Genomic DNA, 18,296 nt, shown 5'->3' with positions numbered 1-18,296 from the left:
GAGAAGTTAAGTTTTGAAAAATGTGGAAAGTGTAATGGATTTGGAAATCATTGAGGAAGAGAAAGGTGTGGGTATTGCAGATGATCACAACTTCCATAGAAGTGTCTATGGTGACAGATGTGTGGGGAAAAGGGATGAACGGCTTAAAATGTATTCAGGAGAATCAGGGACTCATCAATGTGCATCCAGGCACTGGCAACACACTATCTGGAACACTATGGCGGGTGCTGGTGTTTTCTGTGCAGGAGCAATGACTGAATATATGGCAGATATGGGGAAAGGCTACTGGGGAGACAGCTAGGGAGTGAAAGCCTGAGGCCTGAAGCATTTGATTTGCAAAGTCTCACAACATGCAGGCTGAGAGGGAATGTGATCACTCTCTATGGATGCAACATGGAAGGAAGAAATTGGGGAATAAAAAAGAGCTGTTTAAGTTAACAGACATTATTAGTCTATGAACAATATTGACCTGAGGCTAAACTTATGCTGGACAGTAGTGGGGTCTCCTGCCATCAGAAAAATTATGTTCTTGAATTGCCCTCCTGCAGAAACAAAAAAACCCTCTAAAGTCATTCTAAGATGAAATGAGATAATTTTATGAAAAGGATTACATGATATGACTGATTGAGATAGCAGCAAGGACTTTATAATTAAGGAGGACACTTCCAATGCTTCTCTCCTGTTTCTATGCAGATCAACATTCACTTTGTGGATTAGTTGAATATTTTCATTTCTAATAGCAAACAGGATGAGAACAATACAATGCCTAAATAATTCTGAGAGTTCTCATAAACAGTCCAAGGCCTTTCCACATAAAATTACAAAGAAAAATTCATCTAACCACCATTCCCCTCCTTTAGGCTACTGGATAGCCATAGAATTTGTACCTTTGATACTTAATGTACTTCAAATGCAGCCCATCTGTGACTTGCAAATTAGCAATTAACTGTAACAGCCTGACATCTCTAAGATGCAGCACTAAGTCTCTGCAGCTGTGCAAGTGTGCTCCATATTGTGGCCTGCAGCCCCAACCCTCTAGCATCCAGAGCAGAGAGGCTCCTGGAGCTTGGTGTGACTCCCTCCTTTCCTGCTCATATGAGTTTCCTACTAAATGTGCTGCCTGAATATGGGTAGACGGTGGATGCAGATACATGGGTTATGGAGTACCTGTGTCTCCCAGTTTAAATTTATATGATGATGGAAAGGAAGGACAACCTGAACAGTAATCTGTTTCTGAAGGGATTTTATGCGATTCCTGCATTGCATACCTTCTCTTTGACCTTGGCCAAGTTTCCTCAGCTGACTCTCATTAAAATGAGTGTGGAAGTTCTCCCAGCTTACAGGATAAGGGCCAGAGAAAGACCACATCTGTGATCATGGGGTGGGAGGGGTAATACAAGAGGGTAAGTACTACACATAGTTGAGTTTCATGTATGCAGGTGTCTCAGTAGTAGGCAGAAAGATTTGATTTGTCAATAAATGCCCATTAATTTAATTCTCTGTTGAAATATAATGAGAATCCAATGAGGGATAAAATCTTAACTCCAGAAAAGGTGGCAGGAGTTTGATTATTCACAGGAGTAAGTTAGAGGATTTAACCCTAAATGTAAAGAAGAAAACTGTCTACAAAACCTAGACTGTTGTAAAGTCTAGATTACCTGTGTGAAGTCACTAAAGTTTAAATTACTCTGGCTTTGCCCAGTCTAATCACAATTCTGTATCACCCTTCAGTTCTGCAAGGAGCACTTGACCAAAATGTTCCCAGAAAAGGGGTATCCCTCTGACTTTTCATGAGAAGGTCAAAGCAGGGTTCAAGCCTTTAGAAATTCAGTGTTAAGTCCTTGGAAGTTACTTGTCCTTTCCTGTTGGTTTCACACGTTTATGAGCAGCTGCTGCAGTCTGAGCCCTGGTGGACTGGGAGCATTGGAAAGCTGCGGGGCATCACAGAAAATAGGTTTAGGCAGCTCTGTAGAGAACCCTGGAGCTAGAGAGTGAGGGCTGATTGCTTTATTCTGGCATGGCCTCCCTAAATAAACAGGTTTTTTCTTTCCATCTCCTGGTCCTAAATTTGCTCCCCGGGAGTCCCTTAGGATGCTGACTGGTGACAGACAAGCACGTCCGCCCCGAACGTGCTGCCCTCAGGCCACCGCCACAGCCCAGAGTCCTTCGGCAAACTCAGCTTTGCTGTTCACAGTTGTTTTCCTTTCCTGCAAAGATTGACTGTGAATCTTAATAACTTGCCTGAGACAGAGGAGGATTCTCAGTCTTTCTTCCCCAAGTTAGTGCCAGCGTGCCTGTTAATATGGGATAAGCTCAACTACAAATCAGCTGTTTTTCCAAGCTAAAGCAAACCAAAAGATTTCAAAGGCATTGCATGCAGGTTTATAGGAGAAAATCCTCTCTGTACTTACCTCTCAACATTTAAATCCTTCATCCATTCCCTAACCCATCCTCTCGTTTTGTGATCTGAGAGAAACAAAAGGCACTGGAGAAATTGCTTCCTTATCTCTCATCGCACCTCCCTTTTCTTCAACCCACAGCAAAACAGCAGGAAAGGTAGCACAATAAGTATTTTCATTTGTTTTGTAATTTTGCTTCAAACACATGATGCTCTTTCTTGAGAACATAAGACATCATCTGTGATGTGAATGGGTTAAGACAAGGGAAAGAAAGATATAAAATGCAACTGAAAGGAACTAGCTGACAAGGGCATGTGACTTAGTAACTAACAAGTTTGGTAAAGATTTGTTTTTATGGTAGTTGCAAAAATGATGTCAAATTCTGTGTTCTTTAATCTGCCTCAGTAACGCAGTCACCACCAGCTCCGTACGATACTGGTGGGATCCTCATCAACCTATACAGACTTATTCTGAGATTTTAAGTTTCCTTGTGCTGTTTCAGCAGGCAGATATTTCAGATGAGCCCACAGAGCCAAAAATGCAGGAAAAAAAAAAAGAAACTTTCACATGTAAAAGGTTAAAATAGCACTCTAGTAGTAGAGCACATATTAAATAGTTTCAAGGATTGTTCTAAAATGCTTGTGCATGGGTTACTAGCAGCGGTAACTGGGTTGTGCTTCTACAAGAACTTCCTCACGGATCATTGCTTACTTACTACTTCATGATTTCATCCATGTTAACACACAAAATCATTGCTAAAAACACTGGCATTGACACAAATGCCATTGGAATGGTAAACAGCAATGAGACAGGACAGCCAGGTATTTTAATTAATGAAAAACTATACACAGCCGTGTGTGTGAAACAAAGGCAGCTGTTGAAGGAGAGATGGGAATGTAAGACCTCCTGGTAAGGCTGTAACTTGCCATGCTGAGACAGGCTGTGTTGTCCAAGAACTCTTCTGCACCTTCCGGTCTCTGTTTTTCGCAATGCAGCGGTACAGCTTCAGAGGACCACCATTTCAGATTAGACTACGGTCAGAAGAGCAGTTTCTAAAAAAACTCAAAAACCAGATTTGAACCTACCATATTGACCAGCAGTTAATCTTTTGCTTCCAGTGGAAGTGTCTGAGCACCAGGCTGCTGTGGAAGAAGAAGGTATCTTCTCCTCCTGCTTTAACTTGTGGGCCTTTTTTGGGGGTCCAAAGTCAGAAAGATGCTGAGTCAGAAGGGGCAAATACCTCCTCCTAAAAAGGTGACACTGACTAAGAGGAGAGTGTTGATTTTGGTTTTGAACCTAATATCTCTAAGGATAATGACAAAAGTCTGCATTCAGTTCTGATATCCACATAGTTATAAGTTGGTTTGAAAGAGAACACAGAGAGGAACAATACAGCAATTTGAAAGCTGGAGAAAACACTTGCAAAATGTTTTTGCATCCAGCTACCAGCAAGAAAAATAAGGTACACTGACTATAATGTATAAATATATCTTTATAAACAAAGGGTGCTGCATATGAAAAGACTGCTGAAGAGCTAATAGCCCCTTTTAGCTATATGCTCTGCCAGTTTATAAAAGCAGGTGTAATGTTCTAAACTACAAGATACAGTATAGTTTGTTCAGGACACTAGCACTAGTATTGCTATGAAGTTACCATGCCTGTTCTGGCTCTACAACCCTCTTCTGACCAATACTATCCATTTCTTGTTGGCCATTTGGGTGGGTTTGAATTTGGTAGTTGAAGTTTTTCCATTCATACATTTTTCAGGAAGGACTTTTACTTGCTTGAAGTGGCTAATGGTGCCCCAGCCTTGCTCTCAAGGATGTTTAATGGTAGTATGAGCTGATGCATATATACTACTTTCAGAGGTTTTCCTGATGTGTGCCACAGAAGCACAGAGAACATTTTTTAGATGGCAAAGTGTGGCCACCGGCCTTAGACCAGCACTCTGCTAGCCCTAAATAACTCTCATGAAGCCTTTTGTCTTTTCTCCTGACACCAGCATGCTCTTGTTCTTATCCACATTTTCTGCCAAAATGCTTTCAGGAAATATGAGTGTTTGTATCTTGTGACCCCCTCCAGTTTAGCACAAACTGAATCATGCTGTATAGTTCAGCTGAGTAATAAAATATAATCTGATTGGCAGGAGGTATTAGAGCTGGCCACATCATTACAGATCCTCTTTTAACCCAGTTTAACAAGTTGCTCCTGAGAAGTTATTTATTCTAGCTGTCAACACCTTGTTGTTGAGATGACAGCGATCAAATCTCTGTTAGATCCTAATCCTATTCTTCTTACTCCACCTTCAAGTATCTGAGAGCCTCATATAAGCAATATCACTTTTTGTCAACAAAATGATTTGTTTGACATTGATCATTCACTGAAAGATACAACAATGTATTTTTTTAGTATCTACAACAATTATTAGCATGAGATAGGGATGGAATAAATAGCAGGCAATAGTGAATCACGGAGTGTTGAAATTCTGAATTGTTGCTATGTTAAGCATGCTGATCCATATACAAAACAGGAATGTATTTCACAATTATGAAAACTTAGCAACACGTTCCCAGGTGCATAGATGTCACAGCAGCAAATTATTAGTGAGAGACTGATGTTCTGGTCGTGTCCTGGGGAGACCTCACTAGCTAGCAGAGTGCCAGACCCATCTCTGTTACAAAGTTATGAGTTCTTCTATTATGCCTCTTGATGCTGGGAAACGGGGAGGGAAAAGCTATATATTATCTGTCAGGCAGACTCCACCTCAACTTGAACAGTCCTCTGACTTGGGAAACTCTTGTCCCTAAATGATGCATTCCATCCTGATTTATCTTCTCCAGCCCCCTGTCCTAGACACTCATGCAACTCTACCGTGCCATACCACTTGCATTATACTGGATAGTGAAATTACTTGGAAATTAGTTGTATGTATTTGCAGGCTACAAGAATATTTTAAAGCATAATTAAAGCTTGAAAAATATCTGCAATTTTCTTGAAAATAAAGTTTAGAATGTTATTTGGAACATGTGAATCATTTCTTAATTGTGGGAAGCTTAATATTTTAGGCTTAAGACACATTTGAAATAAAACATACCGCCTACTGAGTTCCAAATTATTCATTTAATATGTTATCTGTCTCTTGGGCCATTTGCGAATGCTAGCACATCTCATTCCTGCAAGGGAGTCTGAAAGCAAGTTCAATTTCAAATGTGGGTACTTAAAGGTAATAGTCCTGATTCTCACCTGAGATTGCTGAGGCGTGTTCTTCCAGTGACAGAACTTTTAAACTCAATACACAGTATATTTGTGTCAGAATGGAGCCAGCTGGTGTATTTGAAGGTATTCACAAAAGTGTGAAAATATTGCCCCTGGTGGGGACAGAGCCGACATAATCAGCTCTGCATCTAATTGACTGTTTCAGACAATCAGTATGTTCCAGCAGTCAGAGCAACTGCATGTGCCCATGGGTGAATAGATGCTGCCTATACTGAGCCATCCTGAATGCTCGCGCCTAACTTGTCCAGACTTGCTGACCAGCAGAACCAGTGTTGAAACCATCTTTCTTACTAAAAGAAAGTAAAACTCTTCTCCATTGACTGATACATTTCCTGCAGGGCTGTACCTCTAGGACAACATGCCATGCACTCCCCATCACATCATCTCAAGCATATTCAGCTGTTTATAGAAAGGAGGCAAATTCATGTTTTTCTTTTCATGCAGCTTCCTTGCTAATTCTGCAAAGTCTGGATCTCCCACATCTGTTCAGTGCAGTTTCTGCCTTACTGAACAATGAAGTTGTAAATAAAAGAGAAAAAAAAGCAATTATGTCTTCTCTCTCCCTCTTCTTACGGACAACCGACAAGTTACACAAATGAGTACCATTTTTAAGATTTTCTTTACCAAAACTGAGTGTGACAGACACATCTCTTCTGGAAATCCCAATTTGTCACAGTATCTCTTCACCACAGTTGTATTTTTTATATGTGGAGGGGATCTTCACACTTACCTCTTCATTTCATTGGCCACCACCAGTGTGCCCCGGTAGCCAAGAAGACCGATAGCATCCTGGCTTGTATCAAAAATAGTGTGGCCAGCAGGAGCAGGGAGGTGGTTGTTCCCCTGTATTCGGCACTGGTGAGGCCGCACCTCGAGTACTGTGTTCAGTTTTGGGCCCCTCACCACAGGAAAGTCATTGAGGTGCTGGAGCGTGTCCAGAGAAGGGCAACCAAGTTGGTGAGGGGCCTGGAGCACAAGTCTTATGAGGAGTGGCTGAGGGAACTCGGGTTGTTGAGCCTGGAGAAAAGGAGACTGAGGGGAGACCTTATCTCCCTCTACAACTACCTGAAAGGAGGTTGTAGCGAGGTGGGTGCTGGTCTCTTCTGTCAGGTGGCTGGAGATAGGACGAGAGGAAATGACCTCAAGTTGCAGCAGAGGAGATTTAGGTTAGATATTAGAAAAAATTTCTTCACCAAAAGAGTTGTCAGGCATTGGAACAGGCTGCCCAGGGAAGTGGTTGAGTCACCATCCCTGGAGGTATCTAAAAGACATGTAGATGTGGCTCTTAGGGATATGGTTTAGTGGTGGACTTGCAAGTGCTAGGTTAATGGTTGGACTTTACCTTAAAGGTCTTTTCCAACCTAAACAATTCTGTGATTCCATGATTCTATTCTTATTATGCTGATTCATTGCTTTTATTTTGGGATCTTATGTTTTATAGACTAGCATTTTTGTGCATAAATGGAAAATGTGTTACTTTCTGATTCTTTTTGCATGGGTTGGCTTTCTGCAGTGATCTTAATAAAGTCTGTATTTCAGATATATATGAAAAAATCTATATCACCCCTCATCACCCCTCTTATCTCCTCCTCATTACAGCAGTGCCTCATGTTTTTACGTTATTTTTCCCCTCTCATTAATGAGTCAATTTGGCTTCATATTTTGAAATAGTTATTTATGAAAGTGAACAGCCTTGAAATTCTTACTAAAACATTAATTTCTACATTTCTTTTGCTGGCTTCCTTTGCAATTTCTTTGCAGCTTTTATGTAATAAAAAAAATAATACTTCTACATTGGTTTGTATACAGAATGAGAAGGAAGCCTGACTTTTTTTGCCATAGGAATATTTTTGAGAAATATATTGATTTCTCTCATTGTTGGAACTACAGATGTAAGCTATGTGGAGCTTTTCATGGTGTGTATCTATTTCTGGCATTCCTGCAGAAATTCCTACATTTCAGAGCAACACATTTCTGTCTAAATGGGTGAAGGAGACATTAAGATGGAAAGCTAGTTGTGAAATGTTGTAGAATTAAAGAAAAAAATTTCTCTTAAAGCAATTTGACTAATAAAGGTTATTTCCCATGGATTTGTCTTACATTTGAATTCTGTGGTATCCAGTAACACTCAAACCTATATATACTACTTTGCAGAAAGCTGCCCTGAAAGCAAGCTGTGAAGCAGGCACAATGGGAATGGCCCTGTTGCTCCTACCCGGGTGAGTCACTGTGCTACAGAAAATGCATGCCCCAGGGAGGAAACCTGAATGACACACTCTTGGGAAAAAAAATTCTGGGTCATGGCTTTTCTTCTAAGGATGGCCAGTGCATTTAGTGTGGACAAGTCATGGGACAGTCCTTTCATTGGTGGGCAATGTGGTAAGAGCTGTGGAACTTAAGTTATAAGTGAATTACAAGTTACGAAAATCTAGTTTGTTCTGTAGCTATAATGGTGGTGTAGCTGGGTATCAGGACTGTGCCTCTGTGCATGCTTCAGACATTAATTCCCTGGGTAGTCAAGAACCCCACAGCCAATCATTTGCCTCATTAAGATAACAGGCTGGTTTGAAACTGTGGACTGGTTTGAAATGGGTGCTTGATGTAGCTCCTCCACAGCAAAGTGCTTGACTGCACCAGGAACTCTCCAGATGGGAATTTCAGGCAGTGCTGGAGATTCTCTCCAGGCAACAATTTCTGTGCTGAAAATGTGTTGATTAGCATCCTGGCCAGAGTGTTCTAGAGATGCCCAGGCAGTTTCTGCTGGAGAACTGATATGTGTGCATAGATAAGACACTTGGAAATAGTAGAAATTGTTCCTGCAGCTACAGAAATGGTCACATAACCCATTTTTTAATATGTAGTTAAGATATTTAAGAGTTGTTTTGTATGTAGTTAAGATAATCATGTGCTGGAGTGGTCACGTAGGACCATGAGCCAACCAGATTAGAACTGAGCAGAGCAGCAGCTCTGGGAATCTCAACCCACCCAAAGACACTGCTGCAAGGACTCCTGAAGCACCAGACAGCAACTGGCAATCATGTTTGTGAGGTCTGATTCCCTATGCAAGTGTTGTTGTATGCCAAGGTGCCAATAAATTATTTTTTTCTTTTTTTAACAAACCTTCTGTCATGCCTATGCAAAAGCTAGAAGGTCAGGATCCCTAACTGACTTTTTGTGAATCTTGCATCTCTTTTCTGTAGTGTCATTTGGCTTTACCACATTGGAAAATACTCTGCTCCAACTAGGTGACATGGTAGTTGTTCAAATACTGTTCTGGCTAGTAGGGGCTACAGGTTTGAACTTCTCTAGGCTGAGGAGGATCTGTCTTTCTTCCACCATCTGGGTGAATGCTCTGGTGAACAGGTTCTTCTATAAAAGATGAGTACTTCTTCTCTGATCATGTTTCCAAATAAAAGCATCCTTAGTAAATTGTGACCTCAGGAAATTTATTTTAACTCCCAAATCAAGCTAGATGGAAATAGGTGCCAAGCATTTAGGCATAGCAGACCCCCTTCTTGGATTTAGCTTCATAAATTCTAAGTTGTGCTTTAGGGGACAAGTGTCTCTTATTTAGTGCTAGACTTCTAACCTGAGTTAGTAATTTAGATTCCATCTACTATCAGTAGAAAGAAATACACAATTCTGGTATGCAATTCATCCTACTTCCAATAGACATTCCTATTTCTCTCCATTGATTACAAAGACATCTTTGGGTAGCTAGCGTAGATGCTAACATTTGCTTTGCAGATATTGAAAGTTAGGCAAAACTTGCCCACAGGCTCCAAGACTGTGCCAGGAAAAGCATTGCGAGCAGGTTGAGGGAGGTGATCCTCCCTCTCTACTCAGCCCTGGTGAGACGCCTCTGCAGTGCTGTGACCAGTCCTGGGCTCCCCAGTACAAGGGAGACGTGGACATACTGCAGAGAGTCCAGAGAAGGGCCACAGCAACGTTGAAGAGCTTGGAGCATCTGACTCATGAGGAGAGGCTGAGAGAGCTGGGACCATTCAGGCTGGAGAAGAGAAGGGTCTGGGGGGATATTATCAAAGCGTATAAATACCTGAAGGGAAGGAGTAAAGAAGTTAAGAAGGCTGAGCCACAGTCATCTTAGCAGCTCTCAGTGACAGGACAAGGGAAAATGGGCACAAATGGAAATACGAGAAATTCTGCTTAAACATAAGAAAAAAAGCTTCTTTTTCTGTGGGTGGTCAAACACTGGCACAGGCTGCCCAGAGAGGTTCTGGCATCTCCATCCTTGGAGATACTCAAAGTCGGACTGGACATGGCCCTGAGCAACCTGCCGTAGCTGACCCTGCTCTGAGCAGGAGGTTGGACTAGACGATCTCCAGAGGTGCCTTCCCACCATTCTGTGAATCTGTCGAAATGATTCCAATTCATGGCATCTACATTTAGTCTAGTAGACTTTCTTATATCTTCTTTTGTTTCTTTTTATAGCTTTTCCTTAATCTTAAGGAATGTGCTACATCTCTAGCATAACATTTCAAGAAATTGTTCCAATTTAAAGGATTTTTATGATTATCTTAAAATGACCTTCTCATACAAATTCTCATAAATAATGATCCTGAAAAAATTGTCTAATTTTTAAGAAATCTGCCTCATGGCAGAAAAAAATTTGTAAAAGGAGTTTGGACTTTTGTTTGCAAATCTGAATATATCTAAATATGAGAGTCTTGTATCTGAATAATTGCACTATACAAGTTAATCTTATATGATCTTTGTACAGGGATTTATCTTGAAACCCTTGCTCAGGTGATAGAAATTTTCTCTAACTAAAGACTGAGAAGAAAGAACTTTGAAAATATATTGCTATATTGTGTAAATGTGAAATATTTACTGTGCACTTGGAGCATGGATTTCATACTCTGACCCAATTCTTGCCTACAAGTACACCATGAACATACTGAAAAATAGAAAGTTTATCTTTTGATCTCCAACTCTGCCTAATTAGGTCATAAGGCTTGTTTTCAGTAATAAAAAGAAAATATTCCATAGGAGAAAATTGGTTTTTGTTTTGTTTTCATGTGTGAAGTTAAACCTGCAGAATACCCCTGCAAAAAGGTTAAAAGCTAAATTAAAATTAGATTTGCCACGTCAAAAAACTCTCAGAACAGCATCTTTGTAATATTGTACTAAATGGAAGATGAATAAGCAATATACCTAATACTAGGAAAATATGGCTTAGAGTTTCTGTCTTTGAACCACAGCAAAGTATTTGGCTAAAAATCCAGTGAAGTAAATAATGCATCAATAATGTTTGCAATGCTTCCTTAGGTTACTTATGCAAAACAAACAAGAGGTTTACTTAACATCGGCATAACTATTCCCCCTATTAGTTTTGATCAATTGCTTTGTGGTCATGTTCATTAGACAGCCTAATCTGAACTGCAATTAGATTTTATCCTTTTAAAAGACAAAGCAGAATCCCCAGCCATTAATTAAAGAGTCTGACTACAGTTGGTTACAAGATGGATGTTGCATACCCTTTACTGATGACTCAACTCAGCAAAACAGAGCACTTTAGTTTTAAGTGGCAAATAGTCTAGCAGTAATTGAATGCAAACTTTTGCTCTGGTGCAGCTGGAGAAAAGGAAGTCATTTCACATGTAGATTCTTGAAGACATGAAATGCTAATGAGAACCATGTGAATAAGCTAGATTTACATAGGGCAAACTGCAAGTATGATGAAAATGTTTGAAGTAGGGGAGGCTGATTAATATACATTCCTGCACCACTTATCTGCTGTATTATTTCTCTCAGGCACTAAAAAACATTTAATACTTAGACTTCAGACCCACTGTATCTAATGCTGCAGTATTCCAATGGCAAAAACCAATTTATGGTACCTGAGAAATCAAAAAGCTTATTACTTTCTTACTACAACTGAAAACTACAGGTCAGCTAGAACATTAATGTTTGTTTCCAGACAAAAGCTCTACCTCTGCAAATGTAAGAAAACTGTCTCCAGGTAAATAAATCCAATCTATTACTTACTGCATGATTCATTACCTCTGCAAATGCTCCCTGATTGCACTCTATGGATGTTCTCCAGCCCTTGCTTTGTGGTAGGCTGCTCCCTCATGCTATCCAAAGTGTAGGATGCACATTCCCCTTTCAGATATGAATAAGTCCGTATTCTTGGTGCCTCTCTGCCAAAACCACAAAAAGTCTTAAAAGAGTTGCTGATCTTTAAGAAGATCTGATATCATCTGGCCAGACAATAAGCTGCACTCAACCATGCACAAGACCATGTAATACCAAGCGCTCCCGGTTTAGGTCTCTGCTTCTCCAAAGATTTCCTGTATGACTATGGGAAATAGAAAAGGGAAGTAAAGCATAGTACCTTTAATTTATGAGACTCAGGCTTCAGTGGGTAAAATGGCAGTATATCTCAAACACCCAGGGGTCCTGCAAGGCTTTCAGCTCCTGTGGTAACTGGGGAGAAGAACAAAATGTGAGGTGGAAGGTAAAGGTGAAATTTGGATGCAGTAACTAAAGTTTTAAAAAGAATACTATGCGGGTAAAGGGAATTTTTTTAATTCAAAAGAAAAAATTCAGGATTTTTTTAAAGGCAGGACTCACTGAGGCTTTTATCTGGTGTCTGTTTGGGTGTCTTTCCTTTCCATGAGTTTGGAATAATAAGACTATTACCTAGAAGCTTTAAAGGAAGAAGAAAAAGCTGCTCCTTGCCAGCGAGGGAAAAATATATTGCAGACCTTGGCAGTAAGGGCCTGCAGCTCTACCAGTCATCTCAGCGTGTAGCCAGAGTTGCTAACTCAGCTATAAGAGAGCCAAAGCACACAGACAGCCTTTTTTTTAATTAGCTTATTGTCCATTATTAATAGGAAACCCACAGAAAATAAAAAAAGCAAATTGTAGATAAACACAAAAGTCTATTTTTAGTCTGTGAGATATATGAGAAGAAGGTACATTGCAACCACAGGAGGTTATCTTCCATTTCTCTGAAGTTTTCATCATAAGCTTACCTACACAGCTGTCTGCTAGGGTATTATCTGCCAGAAATGCTCTCTGGCACTACCAAATCATGCCCTTGCACTAGGCTGAGGAGATGGCAAAGAAAAGCCTTGCAGTTAGCTCAAGGAAGGTTTGTCTGGTGTACATGTCCTCTAGGATGAGACTGAAAATGAAAATAGAGCTGGATTCTCCCATGATAACCAAACAGAGCAAAAAAACCCAGGAAAATATGGGACCACCATCAAGAAAAGCAACAAAACTAAATACAAAATTGAAAGATGATAGCAAGGATAGGCTTTGCTTCAGAGCAACATTACTAGCACAGGGAGTCAGAATTTAGTAAGTAATCATTTTTTCTTCTTGTAATGATTTTCATACAGATATTCATAGACCATTAAAAAACCTAGATATCAAACCTCTGGATCAGATCTTTCTGATAGTGAGCAAAACACTGAGCTGAAAGCACTGGGGCAAACCATCATCTTCATCAGGTTGTCTTTGCTGGGTGTTTTCAGCAGACAGCTGGCAGAAAAAATTATGTCCACATTTATATGAAATATGTCATTAAAGATTAGAGACACTTTGAGGAAATTCATCCATGAATAGGAGGACAAAATGCAAAATGCTCCTAGTTTTGCTGGTTGTGGGGACTCTGCAGAATTTGCAACAGAATAAGCAGTGAATTTTTTTGATAAACAGCTTTCTTGCTGAAAAATATTTAAGCCCAAATATGGGAAAAGATCTGTATTTTAGCTTAAAAAGAGAATATTTACATAAACAGCATGAAACTTCCAATGATACTACTCTAAAAAAAGGACATGCTGGATTTTCAGTTCAAAATTACTTCTATACTGACATTTAAGTTACTTAAAACACATAAGTCAGAAGTAAAATGAAATATTTGAAACCATAGAAATGACAGTTTCACCCACATTATTGCTTCATGAAAATTCTTAGTATTTTGATTTCTGATATTTGTATGGTTTAAATCTTCAACATTTCTGAATCTTTGTAGGACAAAAAAATGAGTCTCTCCTCTTTATTCATTAAGTCTTTTTGAACAGAATAAGGAAGACAGTTATAGGTGTGCTTTGCCTGTGATTAGATATATTCCCTAGAGGAAGTGCATCCTACCTTAAAAGTAAGAAAATTAAGCATTTGATCGAATATTCATTGAATTAAATGAGCATTTCCCCATTGACTTTAGTGGGTTATATATCATGCACAACATGAAGGGCCTCACTTTCAGAAATGCTGATGTATAGTTGCATGTTTAAACATGCATAGGCAAGTAGCTGCAAAATGTTCCACCAGTCACGTGTACGGATTGTCCTTCCAGTCTTGCAGACTTTTACACATATTTGAAGATGATATGCATATATGTACGTCTATCATGCACGTATATGGAAAGGAACATAAAATATTTATATATTTTGGACTGCATCTTCAGACCAAGTATGCTTTTCTACACTCAAAGGAACACCAAAAAAACCCCACAGATTGGTAAGAGCCTAGATTTGTTTGGGTTCTTTGATATATTGCTGCCTACTTGCTCATTAGACAACCTTCCTCTTCCTAATTTATCACTTTAACATCAGATTTAGCACAAAGAACCAGCCTGCAAAAGGTAAAAGAAAAAAAAATTCTAAATTATACTGACCAGTTCACATTAGTGTGAGTGTTAGCAACACCAAGGTTTTTCCATTTATCACCATTTGCTTTGATGGGGCACCGTTCATTTCACTTATCATTTGATTCCTTTCAATTATTTCTTCTTGGGAAGAAGTACAATCAGCATTATTTAGTTACGATTGTGTTTGCCCAACAGGTTTTGTAAAGTCCATTAAAAGAAAACAGTTGCTAGATATTTGTGCATTGGGTCTAGAGTTGTCTTCCAATATCTGCTTACTTCGTGATTTTAAAACACATTTTGTTTTTTATTGTTACAGGAAACCAACACAGATTTATGCATTTAAGCTTAAAAAGAGTGTAGGAAAATCATATGAATATTTTACTTCCAATTTCAGGGTAACACACTTCTGTTTGGAATAACAGCCAATTTGAAAATCTTCTACCAAGGAATATTGCTGCGTACTTTTTGGATTGGGGTTTTGGGAGGTTGGGGATTGTGGTGTTTGGGGTTTTTTCTCAATTTTGGAAACATTTGGAATCCTCAGCAAAGATGTGGGACACATGATTCTAAGCATGAAATAAAAAAGACAAAATTAGCTCAAGTCTTGCGCAACCTGCTTAGGTGCACGGAGTCATTATAGGTAATAAGTCTGCCAACCTCTCGCACCTCTCCTTCCCCTGCTGTCATCTTTCCAAAGAAAAGACTGAGATAGATGCATATATCCAAGGGACAACTTAGTTGTGTGTATCTAAGTTCAGGGAGGGCTCTTGGACTGTAAATCCCAAAGCAGTTCTCTCAGGGTTTCTGCATTACTCCCCGCCGACCACCTGGACATGTTGGGCACCATGAATTTAATCCTAGAGTGTTTAACCTCCAATTTGCTCTGGGAATTGCACTGCTGGACCCTGACTTCTTAGGCAATAGCAACCATCTATTGTACCAGCACCTGTACCTCAACCCCTTTGTGAATTTGAGTCTTACTCTTCAAGTATCAGAAGATGCAATATGGTGAATAAATACAGAAATGGTGGCCAGGAGGATGAGGCAACAGTCAAATGGCAGATATAAGTGTGAGTTGATACATAGCTAATGAGTTGCTCTTACTTTCAGTGACAAATTCCTCTGCTATTTCTGGTTTCTCATGTGACTCTGGCTTCTCATGTCCCAGTCCGGGGCACGTGGATGTTTAAGAATATTGAAAAGGAGGAGATCTGCCCCTGAGAGTTGGTGCTGATACCAAGGAAACAGTAAGTTTGAGGGTCCAGAACAAATTCCAGTAAAGCAACAGGGATATTACTCACCTCTCAGTATTTGAATCATTACACTTGGAAGAGGAGGACCCTGATTTCTATAAGACTTTTAACTGTTCTTCCCTAAAATTTTTCATTTGTCCCTCCTTTATAGGAGATGGACTAGGTTTTTCCAGGTGTCATTTTCAAATTGCCCGTTAATCACTTGGTAATCCCTGCAGTTAAAGACTTGTCTGTACTTCAGTTAGCCCCAGCTAAAAATGATGACCAGAATGCTGATAGGCTTAGCAGGGGGCTTTGAGAACCACAGACAAAGAGCACTGTGTTTAACACTACTTCGTGATACACACGCCACACCTTTAGCTTCACAAACCTCTGACCTTCTCTGGGTAGCAAAGAGAGACAGGGAAAAAAAATCATGTTCGATGGTAAGAAATAAAAGCAATTTTCAACAGCTTTTTAAAGAAGGAATTGCACAAAGGTGCCCCTAAAGTAAGAAGTCCATAAATATTCCTGCCAACCACCACAACATTCACACAGCCACAAAACCCTCTGGCAGCTAAGGCTGTTTTTAGTTGACTCCAGGATTCCTGTCTGTGACAAAACACCAACCAAACTAATGGAAAAGAGTATAACCTGCATCCTCTTAGCCTGTCTAAATAAGTAGGAAAGTGTCCTGAGTAGAGGTCAGGAATATATCTGCCTCTATGTTCTGTTCATTTGCAAAACAGGGACTCACAGGGGCACAGCAGGACAACTAGGCCTCCATCTGTTGTGCAGAGCTATTTTTTTTTCTGCAAGGTATACAAGAAATAACCAACACTTCATTAGAAAAGAATAATTTGACCTTCACTTTAAAATATGCCTTAGTCTGCCTAAGAAGCTATAGTTTGATGTTCTCAGCCTCACCAGCCAGTACTACCGAGAAGAGAAAATAGTCAAAGGAATATCTGGAGCCTGACCTCACGTTCCTGCGCCGCCACAAACATCTTGAAGGATCATGTGGAAGCCACAGGCTCTGTGTTTCATTCCCATCTCTTAAATAGTGCTTCCCTAAGCTATAGGAGTGATGTAAGAACCAAGGCCACTGCAGTATTCTGTGCCTTGCAATGCGTGGGGGATGGGGACAATTTATACAAAAAATAGGACATAGCAGTAAGTTCCCCTTTGAATATCATTTTAAAGGTTTGGAAAGGCAGCTTCAGGTGGTTTAAGTGGTACATAGATATTCAATTATTTTTACAAAAGTGTCTAATCATTTCATAGTCAAACTTAGGTGCCCCCACCTTATACACTTCCCAGTCCTTATCTGCAAAATCCTGTAAGGATTTGCAGAAGTTTGGGGTAAGAAGCTTCCTTCCCAGGGAGATACCAGCTCTGTCACAGTTCCACCCATAAGCTACCCCATAGAGGCCTGAGCCTCCAGGACACCACTCGGCCCACCGCCAGGTCACCCTGCCTGCCTCAAACCTTTCCTGTGATGTTCCCAACACAAAACAAAATTACCCAACTGTTCAGTCAAAACTCCCATGCTCTTGGCCCTGAGGGAGGAATGACAGGGAGAAGGAAGAGGCAGATGGGTATGGGGAAAAGGTATAGGGATTTTTGTTGATTATACCTGTTAGACTTTGCGGTACCTGGCTAGGATGGTGGTACAAGCCATGATTGTGTTAGACAAACAGAATCCATACGTTGAGATCCGGGTTTGTGAAAGGGCACAATCTGCCAGACATTCCCCATCACAAGTAGTGAACGTGCTTCTGACTAAAGTTTTCTTCATAAATACTTTCTTTCTCCAAAGGGCAGCATCTGGGCTTTAGAGTGCTATCATAAAGGCTTTCTTTTGGGGTACAAGATGTGCAGCATAGGAATAGTTTAGACAGTAAACCTGGAAGGCTATTAGACATCAGGAAAAATACCAAAGGAAAGAACAAGTGCAATTAATAAAACATAAAACATTTGCTCCATAAAAATCTAGAATATCATCATTACTGCTTCAAATTAGTTGAAGAGTAATTATCCCCAAGATGTTCTGGCACCTTCTACACCTTGCTCGCAAAAGTTTGCCGAAACAGGAAAGACCTCATAAAGATAAGGATACCAAAACTCTGTTGGATTAATAAAGGGAAAAGAATTGATATAAACTATTTTAAGTGAAATGACAGTACAATCAAAATTGGACAGCACTAGTTATCTGTGTAGGGAATGTGCACACGTGAGTATCTGAACTGCAGTGAATGTGACCTTGCATAGTCTCATCTGATAGAAAAGCAGATTAAAATTCCAATCTATCTCAAATATTGTCATTACCTACTTTTAATAAACAATACACACCTAGTGGCAGAGTCCAGGTGATTGTTTATGTAAGTGCTTGATTTGCTGAAATTGTGCTGCCTTTTGCACTGAGGTGATTTAGACAGAGAATTTATTAACCAGTTTTAGGAGCATAGGAATGCTTTGCGAACAGGGTGGAAAAAGTCCTTATGAAGCTTTACTTTAAAGAAGGTCTCCTTAAGAGATTTGTAACATGGGATTCAATATCATAAATATTTCCACTGTTTATCTGTGATAAGGAAAGAACATATATCCCAGTGGTGTAAAGGCAGCAGAAAAGTCAAGGTTAAGATTGTCTTTGAGGCATATTCCTCCCCTGGCTAGACCGGGTGAGACTTACTGGAGACAGCAAGTGTGTGCCCCAGGAAGGGGCAAAGGTGGCGATCGCCGCAGCCCTTCAGTGCACTGAGCGAG

Source organism: Aquila chrysaetos, chromosome 3, assembly GCF_900496995.4.
Source record: "Aquila chrysaetos chrysaetos chromosome 3, bAquChr1.4, whole genome shotgun sequence".
Taxonomy (NCBI): Eukaryota; Metazoa; Chordata; class Aves; order Accipitriformes; family Accipitridae; genus Aquila; species Aquila chrysaetos.
This window is presented reverse-complemented; position numbering follows the sequence as displayed.